Genomic DNA, 23,800 nt, shown 5'->3' on the forward strand with positions numbered 1-23,800 from the left:
CATCTGCAACTTGGCGGTACCACTTTGTTATCCTTTATCCTTTTTAGCACCCTTTCGCCAATTTATAGATGAATTATAACGTTCCACCATGGTTCCTCTTTGTCCCGTCCTCTATAGTTTCTCTCCTACAGGCCTAGAATTCTGCTTTCCCAGGTTTAAAGGAGTTTTTTCCCTTTATTTGGGAATTAATGTTCTACATTCAACAGTAAATACAATAGTTTGTACATGCATAACATTTCCCAGTTTCCCATATAACAATACAACCCCCACTAGGTCCTCTGTCATCCTTCTTGGATCTGTATTCTCCCCATTCACCCACCCCAAAGTCTTTTACTTTGGTGTAATATGCCAATCCAGTTCAGGTTCTACTTGTGTTTTCTCTTCTGATCTTGTTTTTCAACTTCTGCTTGAGAGTGAGATCATCTCATATTCATCCTTCTTTTTCTGACTTATTTCACTTAACATGAATTTTTCAAGTTCCATCCAAGATTGGCTGAAAATGGTGAAGTCACCATTTTTAATAGCTGAGTAGTATTCCATTGTGTATATAGACCACAACTTACTCAGCCACTCATCTGTTGTTGGACACCTGGGTTGCTTCCAAGTTTTGGCTATTACAAATTGTGCTGCCAAGAACATACGTGTACACAAATCATTTTGGATGGGTGTGTTGGGTTCCTTAGGATATATCCCCAGGAGAGGAATTGCAGGATCATAGGGTAGGTCCATTTCTAGCCTTCTGAGAGTTCTCCAGACTGTTCTCCATAGAATTTGGACCAATTTACATTCCCATCAGCAGTGCAGGAGAGTTCTAAAGGAGGTTTTTTGTTTTGTTTTGTTTTGGTTTTTTGTGGAAAGTCAGCCAGGTATTGTCCTCAAGCTGCCATCTTGACTCCGCCCCTCAGAGTTCCCTATTTTGAGTGTTCATCATACAGATTTTAATTAAATTAAAGATTAGAATTAACAATGTGTGTGGGATGGTGCACAATGAACTATGCAAAAAGACCCAGATTCCAGCCCCCATACACACAGGAAGACTCACAAGGAGTGAGCCGGTGTTGTAGTGTTTTCCTTTCTCTCTTTCTTTATTTTATCTGAGATTGAAAGGAAAATAGTAGTAAAAATAGTTTACTGTGAAATCACACAGGCACAAAGCCATGACAACAAAAAATAAAGGTATTTTTCATTGTTACTTCAGAGAACAGTTTTATAATGTAGCAAATAAATTACTTCCTAATGTCAAATAAGACTTGTTGACCTTAACCAGGGCTGGGGGGGGGGGTGGTTTATGGCCAAGTTGTAAAATTATGATTTGCTGGCTCAAAGTTGTGAATATTAAATTAAAAATCTACACTTATCTTTATTAGTTTCAAATTTGTTTTTTTCATTAACAGCAATATAATATATAAACATATATTCAATATATGATAGATAATATTCATATTAGTTGCAGATTATATATGTTCATAATCATTGTTATGTTTGCATGATAATGCTTATGTGCTCCTTGATAGTATAAATCACCTGTTTGGTATGTTGATAGAATCTGTGTGTTTAATTTGACTTACCTGCTTTCTGAAATGCTTACTAATCTATTTAAATGTTCACTTTAGAATCCATTTCTGGGGGGCAGGCAGTGGCTCGCCTGGTTAAGCACTCACATTACAGAATCCATTTCTACGAGTAGAAGAATCATCACTACAAAATTGTCACTGAAAATTGTTTTAAACATTTTTGATGAAAGCCAGGCAATGGTGCATCTGGTAAAACACACCTTACAATGCACAAGAGCCCTGGTTCAATCCCCCAATCTCCACCCGCAGGGGGAAAGCATTACAAGCAGCAGAGGAGTGTGACAGATGTCTCACTCACTCTTTCTTCTTTCTTTCATATGTGTGTGTGTGTATATATATATATATCCTTCCCTATTGATGTCTATCTGGCTCTATCTAATAAACAAACTTAAAAAATAAAAAAGCTTTAAAAAAACATTTTGGAATCACCACTGCTAGTGCTTCACCACTCTGAACTGATTTTTCAGATGGTAAAGATGGAAATAGAGATAGAAAGAGAAACAAAGGGAATACATCCATACCATGAAAGCTTCCTTCAGTGGGTGTGGGGGATGGGGTGGTGGGCAGACTTAAACCTGGGTCACACACATGATTAAAGAAGCTAATATCTAGGTAAGTTATTTAGGTGGGTCAAGATTTAATTATTTCTAACGAGGGAGAGAGAGAGAGACAGAGAGACAGAGAGAGAGAGGAAGAGAGAGAAGGAGGGAGAGAGAGAAAGAGAGATAATCACTTTGGTATATGTAGTGATATGTAGGGACTCAAACTCAAGACATGGTACCTGCAAGTCCTGCGCTCTGCGTGGTACACAGCCGCTGAGCCTGCCCAAGAATTTTTACACCTTCAGTATTAAAGAAGTTATGGAATATTCTTCTACATTGAAAATATTTTTGTTAAATATTAGTCCATTAAGCTGCATTTTCCTAGTCATTCATACTCCATCTCATTTAATAGTTTAACAGTCTGTTAGTTCCTTTCCTTGAAGATTGCCTAGACTCCTTCTGCTCCTTCATCTTGAGAGTAAGCTATTTCTTGCAGGTAACAGATCTTCCCTGCTCGTCTGCACTGGCAGCTTCTCATGAGCTGAACTAGTCCACACATGATGCATAGTTCAAAGGATTTGTCCTATTCGGAAAGTAACTCAGAGTTCACAGACTTCAGAAACCACTAGCTCACTAAATCCTTCTTCTAGAATTTATGAGTAGTCATTTATTGGAGTTATTTTGTCATTAATTGGGATACTCTGAACTGCGGGAAGAAAATGGATTATTTATAGATATAGGTATTTATTGTGATTCTGAGACAATATTTATTTATGGGATCATAAAGAAGATCTTTTATTCACTTGTTATAAGCGCAACCAATAGGTAACAGAGATGGAGTTTTTACCCAGTGACTAAGAGAGTTTTTAGTGGCACTTCAGTTCTACCTCATTATTGTTCCAGTTCTTTAATTCCTCCAAGACCCGCCCCCCAGTGAAAAAAATCACATATCACAAGGGATATGAGAACACAACTAATTTCCAAGTTTAAATATGATTCAGAGAAGACTCTCCTAGCTGCCCCACATCAATGTGAACGCCTCCCATGCTTACTCTCAGGGACCACTTCATTTCTGGTACCTGTTGCTTATGGATTTCTAGCAAGCATAGCTACTATGTGTTCTACTTTATTTGCTTAATATTTCATTAGAATGTCCATGTTTCAGTGCTATCCTTTCAATCTGTGAGATGACTGGTGCCTTTCTTTTTTTTAAATTTTTATTTATAAAAAGAAAACACTGACAAAAACTATAACATAAGAGGGGTAGAACTCCACACAATTCCCACGACCAGAACATCCATATCCCATCCCCTCCCCTGATAGCTTTCCTATTCTTTATCCCTCTGGGAGTATGGATTTAGGGTCATTATGGGGTGCAGAAGTTGGGAAGTCTGGCTTCTGTAATTGCTTCCCCTCTGAACATGGGTGTTGACAGGTCAGTCCTTACTCCCAGTCTGCCTCTCTCTTTCCCTAGTAGGACGGGGTTCTGGGGAAGCGGGGCTCCAGTACACATTGGTGGCATTGTCTACCCAGGGAAGTCCGGTTGGTAACATCTGGAACCTGGTGGCTGAAAAAAGAGTTCACATATAAAACCAAACAAATAGTTGAATAATTATCAACCTAATGTAACAGAACTTTTAAGTAATCATGTATATTTTCTTTAAACTACCAACATTACCTATAATAGAGAATAGTCAAATGAAAGACAGACAGACACACAGATAGATGGACAGGCAGATGACCATAGAATGATGATGTACCTATGGTTCAGATATAGTACACATAATCATTGTGTTTATAATCCATAATTTAATGCGACTTAAAATAAATATGAGTTTTCAAGTTAAATGTATTTGCAAATTGCAACAGTCTGTTAACAGATCTTAGGATTCGACTTAAAAACAAAAATCTGACTATCACATTTTTAATGAAAACAATAGATACTGATCTAGAATTTGAGAAGTATTATAGCATTTAATCTAGAAGATTGTTTTATTCTGGGATAGCAGTATTAATGTTGCTCAAACCTTTCCAGTAGTAGGCTTGGCATTTTATAGACTGTGCTTCAAATCGTCTGCAAAATCTGTACTGTTCAAGTGCAGAAAATAGATGTAAACAAACATGTATTAGGAAGACTAAATGAATGCCCCTTAGAGATTATTTTTCTTAAAAAGATGTCTCCTGGAACTGCCTTGGAAATGAAATTCTTAACACATTTACCATGAGTGGGTGGCTTAAGGAAGCATTAACAGTAAAGGGTAAATGAAGTGTCTCTCCTTTACGAACTATATATTAAGTTAGCTGAGCTTCAACATGGCTGGAGTTGCAACATGCATTATAGAATACAGAACTAATTGCTTTAGTGGTTCAACCCCCCAAGCAGTGCAGATGTTATGCAAATGCTTTAGTGCTCATTTTCAGAAAAGAAACAATTGTGGTAAATTTTGCAAGGGTATTTTCTTTTTCTTTCTCTCTCTTTTTTTGGGGGGATAGCACTAAACTTGCAAAAATTGTTGTGAGCTGCAATGTCACTGCTCAAATAAATTGAACTTTTTGTGGGGGCAAAAATCTGTCATAAGTGAGTATCATGGATTTTTTTTTTTCATTTTAAAGAAAGCAACATGGAGTCAAATGGAGCAATTAGTATTAAGCTTGACTCTATGATTTGATGGAACATATTATCATAATCCACAGGCAACAAAAGAATTTGTCAGGTGTGTTTGTAATAAATATAAACCACAGAAAGGTTCATTTATTCACAGAAAATTTCCACTTAACCATTTAAAATTCTTCATGATTCTATATGTATTGTGTGTCAACAGCAGAGATGAATTCTTCAGAAATCAAAAATAACAAATACATGTGAGAGTGACTTGAAGTTCAGTAGTGAACTATATATTATCAACATGACTTAAAATTTTGAATCTTTATTTGTAAGGATTCCTTCTGTGGGAAGGGAGAAGATAGATACTTCATAGCTATAGGAATGAAATAAAGGGGACATATTGATTCTATGCTGCTACAGCGGTAGCAGCATGCCTCAGGTTCCAAGAGTAGAACCAAACACGTGAATTTTTTCCTGAGTTCTGTACATTTCAAAGTCCTAAATCTAAAGGCTGTCGAAGCTGTGTTTATGATGGCCCTAGGAGAGACTCTGCTACCTGATCTGGGTTCTAGAGGACTTCTGTGTGCCAGGGTTCCTAAATATTCTCTGTTTTCAAAGAAAGTGTTCTTTCTCTTTCCATCTGTATAGGGATCTGTCTGATCATACTTTGGGGTCCGTTCAGATGATCGAGAATAATCTCTTCACCCCCAAAAATCTCAACTTAATTATATCTACAAAGATGCTCTTATGTGGTGGGTTCAATCACAACCCTCAGGCTCACTCGTCCACATCATACCTCAGCAGATGGCATTATGGCTAAAGATCTTTGTGAATGTAATTTTAAAAAATCCCAAAAACAGATTTCTGTGAGTCAGAGTGGCCCTGATTTTCTCATGATCACTATTCCTATAAGTGATGGAAAAGGGATAAATGAAGAGACAACTTAAAAGGTTTGATTCAGTGGGATGGACTGAACATCTTTCACATTCTTTGTGTTGGCCTTTAATTGCAACAATAATATAATTTCTAGAAAGTAGGTTGTCCACTATAATTCACTGGGCACAACAAGCTAAGGTGGTAGAAATGTGTTCCCCTTATGCATTTGAATTTACTTAGGCAGTGATTGTGCCTAACTTTCTCCTCTACTTGCTTTCCACAAGTTCATATTTTTTCTTTCTATTTATATTTTTCTTGGGCTTCACCTTTTAAGACTAATTTTTCCAGAAAAGAGAGAGAGATGGAAATATACCACAGCACCAAAACCACCTTCAGTGTTATGAGGGTTGAGCTCAAACCTGGATGGCTCATGTGGTACACTGTCACATTTTTTTATTCACAAGTATTTTGCTAAAGATCTAATAGTAAGTATTCAGTCAAGTGGGGGCCAGGCAGTGGCACACCAAGTTAAGCATACACATTGCAAAGATTTAGGACCAAGCCCTTGATCCCCACCTGCAGGGGGAAAGCTTCATGAGTAGTAAAGAAAGGCTGCAGGTGTCTCTCTGTCTTTCTTTCTTTCTTTCTTTTTCTTAATTTTTTTGTATTTATTTATTTTTCCCTTTTGTTGCCCTTGTTGTTTTTTTATTGTTGTTGTAGTTATTATCGTTGTTGTTACTGATGTTGTCATTGTTGGATAGGACAGAGAGAAATGGAGAGAGGAGAGGAAGACAGAGAGAGGGAGAGAAAGACACCTGCAGACCTGCTTCACCACTTGTGAAGCGACTCCCCCTGCAGGTGGGGAGCGGCGGGGGGGGGGCTCAAACCTGGATCCTTATGTGGGTCCTTGAGCTTTCTCTGTGTCTTTCTAAATCCCCTTCCCCTTTCAATTTCTCTCTGACTCTGACTCCAATAAAAAAGATAAGTAAATATATTAAAGTCATACTAAGCCTTAGCATAAATCTCCATACATCACAAAGATATAAACTTATTTATCTTTTTTCTTTTAGTTATAAAATGAAAATATTGACAAGACTATAGGATAAGAGGGGTACATTTCCACACACAACACCCACCCCCAGAACTCCATGTCCAGTACCTTTCCCTGATAGCTTCCCTATTCGTTTTCCCTCTGGGTGTATGGACCCAAAATAATTGTAGGGTGCAGAAAGTGGAAGGTCTGGCTTTTTTTAATTGCTTCCCCACTGAATATGAGTGTTGGCAGGTCGATCCATATTCCCAGCCTGTCTCTCTCTTTCCCTAGTGAAGCAGGGATCTAGGGAAGTGGGGCTTCAGGATACATTGGTGGGGTCCTTTGCCCAGGGAAGTCAGGTTGGCGTCATGGTAGCATCTGGAACCTGGTGGCTGAAAAAGAGTTAAGATATAATGCAGAACAAATTGTTGACTAATCATGAACCTAAAGGCAAGAATATTGCAGATGAAGATTTGGGGTGTCTGTTTTGGGGGAAAAAAGCCAGTAGATCTGTTTTAAGTATGTTCCAGAGGGCCCATGACTTTACTAGTTTTTTCCTGAGCTTGGCATCTAGTGTGCAGGTGGGCCCAGTTTGTTGTCTGAGGAGATGGTGTCATAGTTGGAAAAAGGACTAGAAACCTGGATCAGGGAAAAGAGTAGCTCCCAAATATGGGCAAATTCTATAAATATTGTTAGCTATAAACCCCATCAATTTAAACTGGGGCCCATATTCAGCTAAGTAGCCTGTGTAACCTCTGCATCTTTGTAGGTCTGAGCTCGCATTCTGTGGTCATGGTTAGGAACATTCCAGGCTGCACTAATTTCAGGACCTATTTTCCTTGGGTAGTAGGTAGAGTATGTTGTCCAACTTCCCTTCAGAGAATGGAACATTCCCTACCATTGTTGATCCACATTGAGGGAAAGGTCCTATAGGAGTCCCCCGCCCCGAAGGGGTCCATTATGTTGTTCCTGATGGAGATGACCAGTGACAATGATGAGAGGGATCTGCTAGAGGTCTAGGCCCATCCTGTCTGTGTGGGAATCTCAGGACTCCCTGACTAGGACCCCAGGTGATGGGGTGGCCTGGTGGTAATTAAAGAGTCATCATTAAAATATGCCAGTCTCTTGCTCTTATTCAACTTCTTTATTCCTTACCTTTTTCTGACATGGTTAGCTTTGAAGTAACTGGGGGACATGTAATAAAAGGTAGGTGAGGAGGGTATCTAGGTCTAAATAGAAACTATTTCATTAGGTGCTTTAAAGTGTCTTTTTACTGCTTTCAACTTTCTACTTTCTTGCTTCAGTTTTTGACTCACTGCAAATTATTATTCACTTTTGCTTTAAGGTATATATTTTCCCCTAACTAATGGATACATGTACATATGCCCTATCTCATGGGCCCTGGTCTATATCTAGGTTTTAAGATTTTGTTAAGGAGTGCACCATTCTCTTGTCTCTTACCTTTTATCTAAAAATGAAGAGTCCTCCAGGAGGGGTAGAATCATGCAGGTACAAATCCCCTAGTAAATACCTGAGAGCAAATAAAAATAGTAAATTAAACAGCTACTGGACCATTTCGAATGCTATTTTATTTTTCTGTAACTTAGAACAAAATTTTACCAGAAATATGGAAGTATTTAAATAAAACTGCCAATGGACATAGCTATCCTTCTCTTAAAATCAGATGAATAAAAACCCATGCGTATTACTTACTACATAGCGTGACAAGTTCATAAAAAGTTAACTCTAAGTACTTCTAAGGTAGGTACATAATCATTGCTATTAAGTATGTTATTGAATCTGCATTGTTATTCTAATATATGATGGCTTAATTTTCCTTGATTGAAATAAAGTGTTTCTAATTGCATGCTAATTTCTTAAAAACACATCTAGAGGTATGCATCCTTCAAGCTAATGAAAATAATCAAAAAAGATGCTTGTCTACCTGTGCTTAGCTAATATAATTATTGAAAAATTCAGTCTATAAGAATAACACACCTATCACATTCCCTTTCTGGACCATGGGATAAGAAATGGAAATTTAAATAAAAGTTCCTACTTCATAGCTACTTTTATTCAGGATGCTTCGTTATTTAATATATCAATTCTGGGAAAATTGAAAACAAGAAAAGCATGGAAGCAAGGTTTCCATGTGAAAGAGAAAGGGTAAAGATAAAAGGAAGAATAAAGAGAAGAGGATGTGAAAGAACAGAGAGTGATTATCCATTAAAACAAGAGGGAAATGATGGTATTCACAATCCAACAGTGAATAAATACTTTATTATGCCAGACAAATATGGTAGTAAGGTCAGGTACTGGCACTGGGTTAATACAGTACACCAGGAGCTAGGTTCAAGCTCTGGTCCCCATCTGCAGAGAGAAAGCTTTACAAAGACAGCACTGAGGTGTTTCTCTCTTCCTCTCTTATCTCCTCTTTCCCTCTCAATTTATTTCTGTCTCTATTCAAAACAAACAAATAAATGAATAGGAATACATAATAATCCCTCATTGAGAAAAACAAACACCTTAGAAAGTGGTCCTATCTCTCCACTTTGGTTTGTGGTCTTAATTCTAGTTTTCTTTTCTTTTTTTTTTTTTAATTTTTGTTTTATGAAAAGCAAACACTGACAAAACCATAGGATAAAAGGGGTATAGCTCCACATAATTCCCACCACCAGAACTCCATATCTCATGCCCTCCCCTGATAGCTTTCCTACTCTTTAACCCTCTAGGGTCAGAAACTTCAGGAACAAGGTTCAGCACACTGTTTTATTTTTGCCATTTAAAAAAAATTGTGATTAATGGTGATCTACAAAATTTTAAGATTACAGAGTATCATTCCATACTGCACTGACCACCAGAGTTCTTGGAAGGATAACCACTCTAACTCTCACAAGTTCTTAGAGACAGTTTATTTACTTCTGGTTTTATTTATTTATTTACAAGTTCATTTTCCATAGACAGCAGTCTACTGTTGCATGTTTTTTTTTTTCTCTTATTTAACTTCCCAGGAAATTTCCAAGTATACCGAAAGCCATTACTCTAATTGAAATCATCATCATATATTTCTCTTTTTAAATTGTACTTATATATTAATTAGAGAGATAAGGAAGAGAGAGAGAGAGAGATGACCCAGAAAGAGATGACCCAAACATCACTCTGGTACATCTACTGCTGCAGATCGGACTCTGGACATCATTCTAGAAAGTCCAGCATTTAATTCATGATGCCACCTCTTGAACTGCATGTCTTTTGCAATCTCTTTGAATGTTCATCAGTTCCCATCCAAAGATGTTGGTATGCTTCTAAATTCTGCTTATAAGACCTATCACATTAGGTTCGCTTGTATTACTTACACTGTGGTCTATTTACATAATCATTGTTTTCATTGGTTTAATTCCCACTGGTTAGAATGTTTTTCCTTCTCCCCACCCCCTATCCTAGTACTTCCTCTTCCTGACACTTCCGCCTCAGGAGATATATATATAGGACAGGATTGTGATTAGAGCTAGCTAGCTTGCACTGCATCCCTTCTCGTCAATAAAGATTGAACTGCGTTCCCAGCTCAGCCATGAGTCCCTGGTCGTCTCTCTTCCACCCACGAAGCTAGCCCAGCACAGAGATACTCATTGACACCTAAATGGAACATGATTATTATGTTTATTTCTCTCTCTCCTTCCTTTAGCTAGAGTAGACCAAGGCATTAATGAATAGGAGAAAATTAGGATTCACTCCTATATATGACATTTAGCAGAGTTTAAGAAAGAGGCAAGTAAACAAAAGTAAATTAATTGATAAATTATACAACTCTCATGTCTTCATACACTCTCTATTCCCAAGGACAGGGATCGTTAAACATACTTACACTCTATTGCATTCATTTTAGCAATTCTACCTAGAGTGCCAGTGAAATTATCTTCCTTCAAATTAGACCTTCCTATATTGCTTTCAAAACCAACTATAGGAAACATGAGTCAAATGTCTCTTGGGATACAGCAAAGTCATCAAGATAAATAAACATTTTAAAAGTAAATCAAAGTCCTCAAAAGGGCAGTAACAACAACAGAAAAAAATGATTGAGAATGTTTCTCAAAGTCAACCTTTTGCTGACTTTACCCAACACTCTATCTCTTCTCTAAACTTATCAGCTCTCAATTTTTTTTACTGGAATGATTGTCATGCCCATAACCTCGTTCTTTCTATGTCAACAACCATGTATAATCATATTCCCATTTGAACTCACAAAGCATCTATTGATTCCAAAGTCAATGCCATGATTTACTCTCCCCCATTAAGATGCAGCTGTTTTTTCCTTATGTTTATTCTCGATCTCTTGTTTTACCCCCCTCATGTGTGCTCATTTGCTCTCACAATCTTACACTTTGCAAATGAGATGTTCAACCTGACCACAGATATCTTTCATTTTTCATGCAATACTTTCCATTCAGTTGTATTTTTAGAGATAAGTTCTACTACCCATCATCTATCCGTGTATCGTTGAATATCTTAAGCTTTACTCATTATAGAATCATTGTTTTATTCCCTCAGATAGTTTGCTAGTGCTGCTTTAAGTGCATATGACAAACTGAGGGGTTTGAACAACACAACATGATTGTCTAATGATTCTGTAGACTGGAAGTTGAAGATGAAAGTGTTAGCACAGTTATCTTTTTCTGATGGCCAAAAAGCCTTTCTTATTTGTAGGTGGCCATCTTCTTAAAAGGGTTCACATCACCTCCCCTGTTTACATGTCCATGTCCTGTTTTCCTCTTCTTATAACAACATTATTCGTGTGAGGGCCAACTCTAATGTCTTCATTTTAACTTGTTCTTCTCTGAAGAAGCAATGACTAGGTAAGTTCTCATTCTGAAGTAATGGCAATTAACATATCATTTTGAGGTAATAGCAATTAACATGTAACTTGTGAATAGGGAGAGAGACACAATTCCAATCATACACATCTCCTTAAATCATATTAGAAGGCATAATGCATAAATATGTGTATAAAGAGTTTGGTGTAGAGAATAAAAGTAATGGATTGTTTGAGGGTTAAACAGCCTTGGTTAATTCAAGGTCATGATATCTAACTTGCAAAAGCTTAATCAGCTGAAAACATCCTACAGTTGTTAGTGCTACTGCTGTGTTTAATCATTTTCCTCTATTCTACTTTCCTCTATTTACATAGTTTAAAACCATAGGATATGCATAGAAGAACATCAAGTTTACACATTTGTTGTTAAATAAAATGCCTTCACAAGAGCCACAACAAACCTTTTGAAAATTATTGCTGAGCTGTTGCACCACAGGCACTGAGAAAAATTCAATCAATTTCTGCTATATTCAATTGGAAAATATATATATATCATTCCTGAATGGACTTGCTTGAAAAGAATCCCATCATATTTAATGGTGTTATGGTTTGACATTATTTCCTACAGAGAATTGGTGTGGATAGAAATAATCAGAAGCAAACTGTGAAGATTTCTCAATGATATTCCTTGTCATCTGTTATTAAATGAGCAATATTATGCCATGCTATGCATGCAGTGCTAATGACATTTTCAAAATACCTTTAAAATACACTTTCTCTGGATAGGAGACAAACTAACATGGCATATTTTAACTCTGACTGATAATAATTATGAGTAGATACTTTCAGAGGTGGGGCCACGGAGCAGCAGCAGCTACATTTCTCTACTTTCCTCTTCCAGGTTAACTAGGAATACCAAAGAAGATCATCTGGGACCACAACAAAACAGAGCTAGAATGACTTCAGAAACCCACCAAATCACCGGTGAGTGCAAACACCAGAGAGAGCCTAGGGAAAGATTAAGTGGCTGGTAACAGTCCAGCATTTACCAGTAGAGACACCACCTCCAGTCTGTTACACCAAGAAAAAGACAGCTGAAGGGAGGAGAGGACTCCCCTAAAACTCACCAAATGCAACTGTGAGTCTCCATTGCCACTGCCCTCAGAAGCTGCAGCAACAGTGGGGAGGCCCTGTGCTGACACCAGGGAACAACAAACTATCCAGGAAACTCAGGAGAAGATCTATAACTCTGTGGCCTAGCAGTGGGGCTGTGAGAGATTCTTTGCATAACCACTGTATTATCTCTACCCCACCCTGTTTTATCTCTTGGTCAGGAGCGAGGGATTAAACTAAGAAGACTACTTATAGTTTTAAAAGCACTCAGACTCCCATAGCCTATGGGGAAGAAAAAAAAAACAGATGAGGTTTTTAAACCACTCAGCTCCAACTCAGGAATTAAATTAATATTGAAACAATTGTCAATTTCCATAACTGTGACCCCTTTAAGTACCTTACTTAGACAAGGTCAATCCAGGCAAGTGTGATTAGTGGACTGAAAAGTATTTAGAGATGGACCTCATAACATACAATATAGAATGCTTAAACCAACAAGAAGAAATATTGAAGAAATGAACCAGGACAAGAGTCCAGCTAAAATCCTCCCAAAGGGTGAAGCACAAAATAATGAGGTCAACATCCAGCTAAAATCCTCCCAAAGGGTGAAGCACAAAATAATGAGGTCAAAATCCAAACACTAGTTAAGGAGATAATCACAGGAGTGACTAAAGAGTTTGAAAGAATTGTCATCAGAAATGCAGAAACAACAAGTGAGACTCTGAAAGCAAACACTAATTATCTCAAGGTTATTAGAGAGCTGAAAGCTAAAATAGCTGAGCTAAGAACACAACTAGTTGAACAAGATAAAACAGTATCAGAACAGGGTAACAAAATAGATGAACTCCAGAAAACAGTAAAATGGAGAGAGAGTAGAATAAATGAGGCTAAAGACAGAATTAGCAAGATAAAGGATGAATTAGAGACAACTAAAAGAGAAGTAAGAGATCTCAAAAGGAGTTGAAGAGATACTGAAAACAACAACAGAGACCTTGGGATGACTTCAAAAGAAATAAATGCATTATTGGCTTACCAGAGAAAGAAAGAGAGGGAAGGGAAGAAAGCATTCTTCAGGACATAATAGCTGAGAACTTCTCTAGACATCATCAAAGACATAAAGGTTCAAGAATCCAAGGGAGTCCAAACAGAATTAACCCAGACTTAAAGACACCAAGACACATCATACTCAGAATTAACAGGAATAAGAATAAAGAAAGGATCCTGAGGGCTGCAAAAGAAAAACAAAGAGTCACCTACAGAGGAAACACCACAAGATTAGCAGCAGACTTCACACAAACACTACAGGCCAGAAGAGAATTGCAATATATCTATCGAGTGCTCAATGAGAAAAGCTTTCAACCAAGACTACTGTATCCTGCTAGATTATCATTCAGACTAAATGGAGGCATAAAAACCTTCTCAGACAAGCAACAGTTGAAAGAATCAACTATCACCAAGCCTTCCCTGAGAGAAGTTCTGAAAAGTCTCCTATAAACAGGCCACCATAAATATGCCATATATCAGTACACTCTAAAAATCTACAAGAATGGTGTTAAAATATCTTCAGTGTTTTGATATCAATAAATATCAGTGGCCTGAATTCACTTATTAAAAGGCACAGAGGAGGAAGATGGGTCAGAAAACTCAACAATATGCTGTCTACAGGAAACTCACATAACTCAACTAGACAAACGCAGACTAAAAGTAAAAGAATGGAAAACTAACATACAAGCCAGTGGCCCACAAAAAAGAGCAGGAACAGCTATCTCATATATGACACAATAGACTTTAAAACCAATTAAGTTTAAAAAGATAGGGATGGGCACTACTCAATGTTCAGAGGATCTGTCAATCAAGAGGACTTAACAATTATTAACATCTATGCACCCAATGAGAAGTCATCTAAATACATCAAACATCTACTGAAAGAGCTATAGTAATATATTAACAGAAACACAGTAATAGTAGAGGATTTCAACACCCCAGTGTTTCAATTTGACAGAAAAATTAATAAAGAAATGAGGGAGCTAAATGAGGATATAGATAAACTAGAACTACTGGACATTTTCAGAGTCATTCACCCCAAGAAACTGGAATACACATTCTTCTCAAGTCTACATAGGTCATTCTCAAGGATAGACCATATGTTAGGCCACAAAGATAGCATCATCAAATTCAAGAGCACTGAAATCATTCAAAGCATCTTTTCAGACCACAGTGGGATTAAACTACCACTTATTTAAAAATATTAGTAACATTCCCAAAATGTGGAAGCTCAACAGCACACTACTTAATAACTACTGGGTCAAAGAGGAAGTAAAGGAAGAAATCAAAATGTTTTGAGAGTTCAGTGAAAATGAAGACACAAGCTATCAATTTATTTGGGATACAGCGAAGGCAGTACTCAAAGGGAAGTTCATTGCCATATAAGCACACATTAGGAAACAAGAAAAAGCACAAATAAACAACATGATTTCAGGCCTTAAAGACCTAGAAGAAGAAGAGAAAAGGAACCCTAAAACAACCAGAAGGACAGAAATAACTCAAGTTAGGGCAGAAATAAATGACAATGAAAATAAAACCATACAATGATCAATAAAAGTAAATGTTGATTCCTTAAAAGAGTGAACAAAATCAACAAACCTTTAGCCAGACTCACAAAACAAAAAGGGAGGAGACCCAAATAAATTGGATCATAAATGAAAGAAGAGATATCACAACAGACACTGCAGAAATTCAACATATCACGTGAGGCTTCTATGAACAACTATATGCGACCATGCTAGATAATCTGGAAGAAATGGATGATTTCCTAGATACCTACGAACTTCCAAAATTGAATAAAGAGGAACTACATAATATGAACAGGCCCATCGCAGTTAATGAAATTGAAACAGTTATCAAAAATCTTCCCAAAAATAAAAGTCCTTGACCAGATGGTTTTACAAATGAATTCTACAAAACTTTCAAAGAAGAACTAATACCTCTACTTTTAAAAATCTTCCAGAAGATTGAAGACACTGGAATATTCCCTTCCAGCTTCTATGAAGCCAACATCACTTTGATACCAAAAACAGGCAGGGTCACAAGCAAAAAGTAAAACTACAGACCAATATGTCTGATGAAAATAGATGCTAAAATATTGAACAAAATTCTAGTCAACCAGATACAGCAGTATATTAAAATAATTGTTCATCATGACCAAGTGAGGTTTATCCCTAGGATGCAAGGTTGGTTTAATATACATAAATCAATCAACGTGATCCACCACATCAATAAAAGCAAGACCAAAAAACCACATGTTCATATCAATAGATGCAGAGAAAGCCTTTGACAAAATCCATCATCCCTTTATGATCAAAACACTACAAAAAATGGGAATAGATGGAAAATTCCTGAAGATAGTGGAGTCTATATATAGCAAACCTACAGCCAACATCATACTCAATGGTGAAAAACTGGAAGCATTTTCCCTCAGATCAGGTACTAGACAGGGCTGCCCACTATCACCATTACTATTCAACATAGTGTTGGAAGTTCTTGCCATAGCAATCAGGCAGGAGCAAGGAATTAAAGGGATACAGATTGGGAAAGAAGAAGTCAAACTTTCCCTATTTGCAGATAACATGATAGTATACATAAAAATGCCTAAGTAATCCAGCAAGAAGCTTTTGGAAATCATCAGACAATACAATAAGGTATCAGGCTACAAAATTAACATTCAAAAGTCAGTGGCATTCCTCTCTGCAAACACTAAGTTAGAAGAAGATGAAATTCAGAAACCAATTCCTTTTACTATAGCAACAAAAAACAATAAAATATCTAGGAATAAACCTAATCAAAGAAGTGAAAGTATTGTATAATGAAAATTCTGAGTCACTACTCAAGGGAATTGAAAAGGACACAAAGAAGTGGAAAGATATTCCATGTTCATGTGTTGGAAGAATTAACATCTTCAAAATGAATGTAATACCCAGAGCCATATACAGATTTAATACTATCTTCATCAGGATCCCAACCACATTTTTTAGGAGAATAGAACAGATGCTACAAATATTTAATTGGAACTAGAAAAGACCTAGAATTACCAAAACAATTTTGAGAAGAAGGAACAGAACCAGAAGAATCACACTCCCAGATCTCAAATTTTACTATAGGGCCATTATCATCAAAACTGCTTGGTACTGGAACATGAAGAGACACACTGACTAGTGGAGTAAAATTGAGAGCCCAGAAGTAAACCCCCACACCTATAGAGATCTAATCCTTGAAAAAGGTGCCCATACTATTAAATGGGGAAAACAGACTCTCTTCAACAAATGATGTTGGCAAAAAATGGGTTGACACATGAAGAAGGATGAAACTGAACCACTATATTTCACCAAATACAAAAGTAAACTCCAAGTGGATCAAGAACTTGAATGTTAGACCAGAAACTATCAGATACTTAGAGGAAAATATTGGCAGAACTCTTTTCTGCATAAATTTTAAAGATGTCTTCAATGAAATGTATCCAGTTACAAAGAAGACTAAGGCAAGTATAAACCTATGTGACTACCTCAAGTTAAAATCTTCTGCACAGCAAAAGAAACCACTACCCAAACCAAGAGACCCCTCACAGAATGGGAGGATATCTTCACATGCCATACATCAGACAATAGTTTAATAACCAAAATATATAAAGAGCTTTCCAAACTCAACAAGAAAACAACCCCATCCAAAAATGGGGAGAGGACATGGACAGAATATTCACCACAGAAGAGATCCAAAAGGCTGAGAAACACATGAAAAAATGTTCCAAGTCTTTGATTGTCAGAGAAATGCGAATAAAGACAACAATGAGATATCACTTCACTCCTGTGAGAATGTCATACCTCAGAAAAGGTAGCAGCAACAAATGCTGGGGAGGTTGTGGGGTCAAAGGAACCTTCCTGCACTGCTGGTGGGGATGTAAATTGGTCCAGCTGCTGTGGAGAACAGTCTGGCGAACTCTCAGAAGGCTAGAAATGGACCTACCCTATGATCCTGCAATTCCTCTCCTGGGAATATATCCTTAGGAACCCAACATACCCATCCAAAAAGATCTGTGTACACATATGTTCTTAGCAGCACAATTTGTAATAGCCAAAACCTGGAAGCAACCCCATGTCCAACAACAGATGAGTGGTGGAGCAAGTTGTGGTATTTATACACATGGAATATTCCTCAGCTATTAAAAGTGTCGACTTCACCGTTTTTAGTCAATCTTGGATGGACCTTGAAAAAAATCATGTTAAGTGAAAGAATTCAGAAACAGAAGGATGAATATGAGATGATCTCACTCTCAGGCAGAAGTAGAAAAACAAGATCAGAAGAGAAAACAAGTAGAACCTGAACTGGAATTGGCATATTGCACCAAAGTAAAATATTCTGGGGTGCATGGGTGGGTGGATAATACATGTCCAAGAAGGATGACAGAGGACCTAGTGGGGGTTGTATTGTTATATGGAAAACTGGGAAATGTTATGCATGTACAAACTATTGTATTTGCTGTTGAATGTAAAACTTTAATTCCCCAATAAAGAAATTTAAGAAAAACTTCTATGAGTTAGTTACCTTTAACAGATTTATGTAGAATCTCTACTAAGTATAAAATGAACATAAAACAACATTTCACTTTTGTCATTGAGAAATTAGACATATGTTCAAGGATTAATGCAAATTTGTTTTTATTTATGGCTTATAAGACCTAAAATCCCACCACATAAAACTATTTTTTAAATCAGAAAAATAATTCAGAGCCCATGAAATGGCTCATTTGAATAGTGTGCTTTTTTGCCATACTCAAACCTGATTCTCCTGACAAAGAAGGAAGCTTTGGTGTTGTGATCTCTCACTTTCTTTGCCTCTGTCTCCATCTTAAACTGTAATAATCATGAGGATAATAATTTTAAAATGAAAAATCTCCTTTAATTTTAGAGTTACTGACAATTTTTGAGATCATGTAGCTCAGTCCACACTTTTTTTTTTCCAAGCCAAGAGAACCAAGATGATGGAGGTTGTCACTCTGAAATGAGGTAATTATGAAAAATAAAAAGAAGCGTTTTATATCATTTATCATTTTCTGTGATGGTAGGGATCAAACTCAGGGTCTCACACATTCAGAGCAAATGCTCTACTACTGAACTACCCACTTGTTTCCTTTGCTCATGATTCCTTAAGAATTTAAATCTCAGGTCCGTGTGATAAATCACCTGGTAGGACACGTGTCTTACTCTGTTTTCTTCTCCAACACCACATGGATGTATACTACAGCACCAGAAGATGGGCACCACCACTGGGACAGTGGATCTGCTTCACTGGGAGTGCATTACAGATTCAAGCCCAGAACCCACCTAATAAGAAGCTTCTTAATTTGATGTTGTCCCATTGGTTTATTTTTGTTTTAATCTTCCTTGAAGTTGGGTTTGTAACATTAAAGATGTCTATGAACTTTAGGTGGAAAAGAGTACCACCAATATTTTCCTCTAAGTAGTTGATAGTATCTGGTCTAATATCCAGGTCTTTGATTCATTTGGAGTTGACGTTTATTTCTGGTGAGATGTCGTGGTTTGGGTTTTTTTGCATGTTTCAACCCAGTTTCCACAACATCATTTATTAAAGAGACTCTCCTTTCTAAATTTAATAATTTGGGCCCCTTTATCAAGATGTCCATGGATGTGGGGTTTATTTCTGGGCTCTCAATTCTGTTCCATTGGTCCGTGTGTCTGTTTTTGTTCCAGTACCAGGCAATTTCTATTACAGTGGTCTCGTAATATACTTTGAGATCTGGGAGTGTGATGCTTTCAGTTCTGTTTCTTTTTCTCAAGATTTCTTTGGTGATTCTAGCTGTGTTTTTTGTTCTAAATAAAGGTTTGTAATTTTTTTCTACTCTCTTCATGAAATTTGGTGTGACCTTGATGTTGACTACATTAAATTTGTAATTTGTAATTTGGCTCTGGATAGAATATTCATTTTGATCATGTTAATTCTTCTAGTCCATGAGCATGAAATATCTTTCCATTTCTTTGTACTTTTTTTTTTATTCCTTTGAATAGTAACATACTTTTCAGCATCAAGTCTTTCACTGGTTTGGTTGGGTTTATTCCTAGATATTTTATTTCTTTTGTTCTTCTAGTGAATGGGACTGATTTATGGATATCTTCTTCTTCTGACTTAGTATATGTGGAAAATAATGCCACTGGTTTTTGTATGTTAATTTAGTAGCCTAGCACCTTACTGTCTTGCTTGATAACTTCCAGAAGTTTCCTCCTAAATTCTTTAGGTTTCTCTATGTAGACTATCATATTATTTGCAAACAGTGAGCCTTTGACCTAAGGCCCACATATATTCATGGTCTTTTCTTGTTATATGTGTTACTTAGTGACATGCATATCTCTGAATGACAGCTACTGATTTTTTTATATGTGCAATATAAAGAATTAAAACACAAAAACTTTTTTTTTTCTTAAGTAGTCAAAAGATTGCTAAGCCTTTGTGAAAACTATGGTGTTTATCCTTGGAGGGGAAGTGAGGAGCCAGGGGAGGGATGGAACATAGATCTGTGATAGTGGATGTGGTGTGGAACTTTCCCTTGTAATCACAGGATCTCACATGCCACTGTCAAATCACTAATGAAAATAAGAGAGAAAAAAAATGTTGTTGATATATCACTCAGAAACTCCAGAGCCCTTGAAATAATGTTAGAGAGTATATAGACTGTAATATAGCATTCAAAACTTTAAGTAACAAGAAAGAAGATTATTCCCCACTAAAGAAATCTATGGTATAAAAAGGAAAATCTTACCAGCAGCCTGCTTTGATAGCAGGCAAAATTTCAAAATTAGATTGATTTATGAAGTAGTTATTCAAGTGGACATTTTCACCCTTCTAATGCATTATTACTACAACTTTTGGAAGCAAATTATCTTCACATTCTTCACAGTATATTCAAAATAGTATCCACTTCAGAGTGCTAAAGGAGAAAATATTGACTCAGTATTGAAGAATTTACGAGTCTTTGCATAAAGAAGATACTCAGAATTGGAAGGAAAGTATCTTAACAAAGAAAGAAAACAGGGAGATGTTCTTGCTTTTTTATGATGTCTTGATGCCTTATTATACTGATTTTTTTTTCTCAGTGTTGAGGCACACAGACATAGAGGGAAGCCAAGGCAACTTGAACTTCCCCTGGTGCTGTAGGACACCTCTGTGTTGTACTGGGACTTCAATCTGGGACATGCATGTAGCAATGCAGGAGCCCTACCACTGAGCAACCTCTTAGCTCACTTCTTGTTAGTTTTCAAGATGGTGAATAATTATCCAAAACCCCATTCTCAAAGGTCTTCTGTGAAGGTCAAGAATTTATGGATGGAGGGAGTCTGGCGGTAGCACAACGGGTTAAGCACAGGTGGCGCTAAGCACAAGGACCAGCTGAAGGGTACCGGTTCCAGCCCCTGGATCCCCACCTGCAGGGGAGTCACTTCATAGGCGGTGAAGCAGGTCTGCAGGTGTCTATATTTCTCTCCCCCTCTCTGTCTTCCCCTCCTCTCTCCATTTCTCTCTGTCCTATCCAACAACAATGACATCAATAATAACTACAACAATAAAACAACAAGGGTAACAAAAGGAATAAATAAATAAATAAATAAATTTTTAAAAATTAAAAAAAGAGAATTTATGGATGGTGCAAACAGTGCATAATGGTTAGTTTCAAATAGAGAACTTAATTTGATAATATTCAATCTGGTACCCAGCATCAATGAGAGGAAAAGGAAAATGAGTAACCATGAATACAGAATGCCAAAAATTTAGTCAAAATACTCAGATATATATATATATATAGGCAAGCCTAATAACAGAGTAAGCAGATGCATCACAGTTAAAATAAATATAATAATAAATTAATCGAATGCTGTCAAGATTTGTGGAGTCATGAGAAGTATTCAATTCATAGGTTTCTTTGATTCAGTAATTAGAGAGCCTCAGACATCATTGTCACCCTGGCTTCACTGACACTCATTTTAATGACCCAGACCTACATTTGCTGACTGTCCCTTTATCACATTCTTTCTGTTACCCAAACTAAGAAATTTCCTTGATGTTAAGTAGTAATCGATCTTTTTTTTTTTGAATTTTTTAAAATATTTATTTCTTATTTATTCATTCCCTTTTGTTGCCCTTGTTTTGTTGTTGTAGTTCCTGATGTTGTTGTCAGATAGGACAGAGAGAAATGGAGAGAGGAGGGGAAGACAGAGAGGGGGAGAGAAATATAGACACCTGCAGACCTGCTTCACCGACTGTGAAGTGATTCTCCTACAAGTGGGGAGCCAGGGGCTTGAACCGGGATCCTTATTTAGGTCCTTGCGCTTTCCACCATGTACACTTAACCCACTGTGCCACCGCCAGATTCCCAGTAGTAATTGATCTTTAGGTTCTAAATTTTTGTGCTATGGTCTTTTTCATAGAAGCTGGTGGATATATTTTAGAATTTATTGTTAATGTTTTGGTGTGATCTTATTTATTTTTATATTATTATTTTGGTGATAACTATGACTTCACTACTACTACACAATGCTATTTTCAGATAAATGCAGGCAATGAAAGAGGAATGCAGAGAGAGAGAGAGAGAGAATGAGAAAGAGAAAGATCACAGCACAGAATCTTGGTTCAGTGTGGTAGGAGCCCAGTTCAAATGTGGGTCACGTACATGGCAAAGAAGCAAACTACCCAGAGTTGGGCGGTAATGCAACAGGCTAAGCGCAGGTGGTGGAAAGCACAAGGACCAGCTTAAGGATCCTAGTTCGAGATCCCAGTTGGAACCCCCAGCTCCCCACCTGCAGGGAAGTCGCTTCACAGGCGGTGAAGCAGGTCTGCAGGTGTCTATTTTTCTCTCCCCCTCTCTGTCTTCCCTCCCTCTCTCCATTTCTCTCTATCCTATCCAACAATGATGACGTCAATAACAATAATAACTACAACAATAAAACAACAAAGGGCAACAAAAAGGGAATAAATAAATATTAAAGAAGCAAACTGTCTAAGTGAGCTACCTTGTCAACACTGGTATAACATGAATATCATACCACTCACACTCAAATATGATGAAGTTTGTACCCTAAACTATAATCATTATAGTTACAGCATGTATTTGTTTTAATTTAGAAAAGTGATTTTATTTTAATGCACTATTTCATTTCTCTTATTTTTGATACAACATAGAGAAATTTACAGAGGAGATAAAGATAGAGAGGGAGGTAGAGAGACACCTGCAGAACTGCTTCCCTTCCACAAAGCTTCTGTCAACAGGTAGAGACTGAGGTCTGCAGGGTGGAGTAGGGGGTGCTGGCTTAACAATTTCCTGACATCTCCCCCTTTCTTTTTATCTAATGGCCATAATATCAGGAATGTGGGGTGCTTTGTAAGGCAGGGATGAGGGACACCTTTGGGATTACTCCTGTTCCTCCTTGCTCAACCTCTCTATAGAGAGAGAGACTGACAGGATAGACGACCTCCTCAGGAAAAGCCCTGCCAAGCTCAACCACATCCTCACAATTTCCCAACAGAGGTCTTGAACCTTGTGCATGGTAACATGTTCCCTCTATCAAGTGTGCCACCACCAGACTCTAGAAAAATAATAATGTTGACTACTACTAATAATGTATCATTTCATGCAAAACTTTATTTTCATCAAGCTTCGTTGATTGGTAAGTTACTAATTAGCTCATGTGTGATTTACAGCTCCTCTGTGAGTTTTTCAATAAGTGTTTTTTAGTGTCTTTAAATAGGTGAATACATTTGGAGACTTTTATAGATTGGAAATACAGTTGCCACTTAAATAAGTGTCATATAAATAGCTACTGTCTAACTTCATTATTCAGTTGTTTAGGAACTGATTTAATTTGATTAGTGATTAGTGCTTAGATTCCTGTTTTACTGGGAGTTAAATAAAGTGTTTATATAAGACATAGTGCTGATGATCCTTACATGTTGTAGGGAAACATCATTGAATCATTTTGTTCATAGAAATAAAGTCCAATAGGAAAGCCTAGTCCTTCCTATTCAGTGTCTCTGTCTCAGTTGTGCTTGTATCAGTTGTGTTTGTTCTTATCTGATTTGTGTTATATGCTGTTCTCTCTTTTAATTACAAAGCTAGCAAGGGCAAATTTATTAATCTTGGAAATAATAGTTGTTGTTATTTTAATATGGCAGGGATTAATGTCTACTTGTGCA

This window comes from Erinaceus europaeus, chromosome 15 (assembly GCF_950295315.1).
Source record: "Erinaceus europaeus chromosome 15, mEriEur2.1, whole genome shotgun sequence".
NCBI classification, from domain to species: Eukaryota; Metazoa; Chordata; class Mammalia; order Eulipotyphla; family Erinaceidae; genus Erinaceus; species Erinaceus europaeus.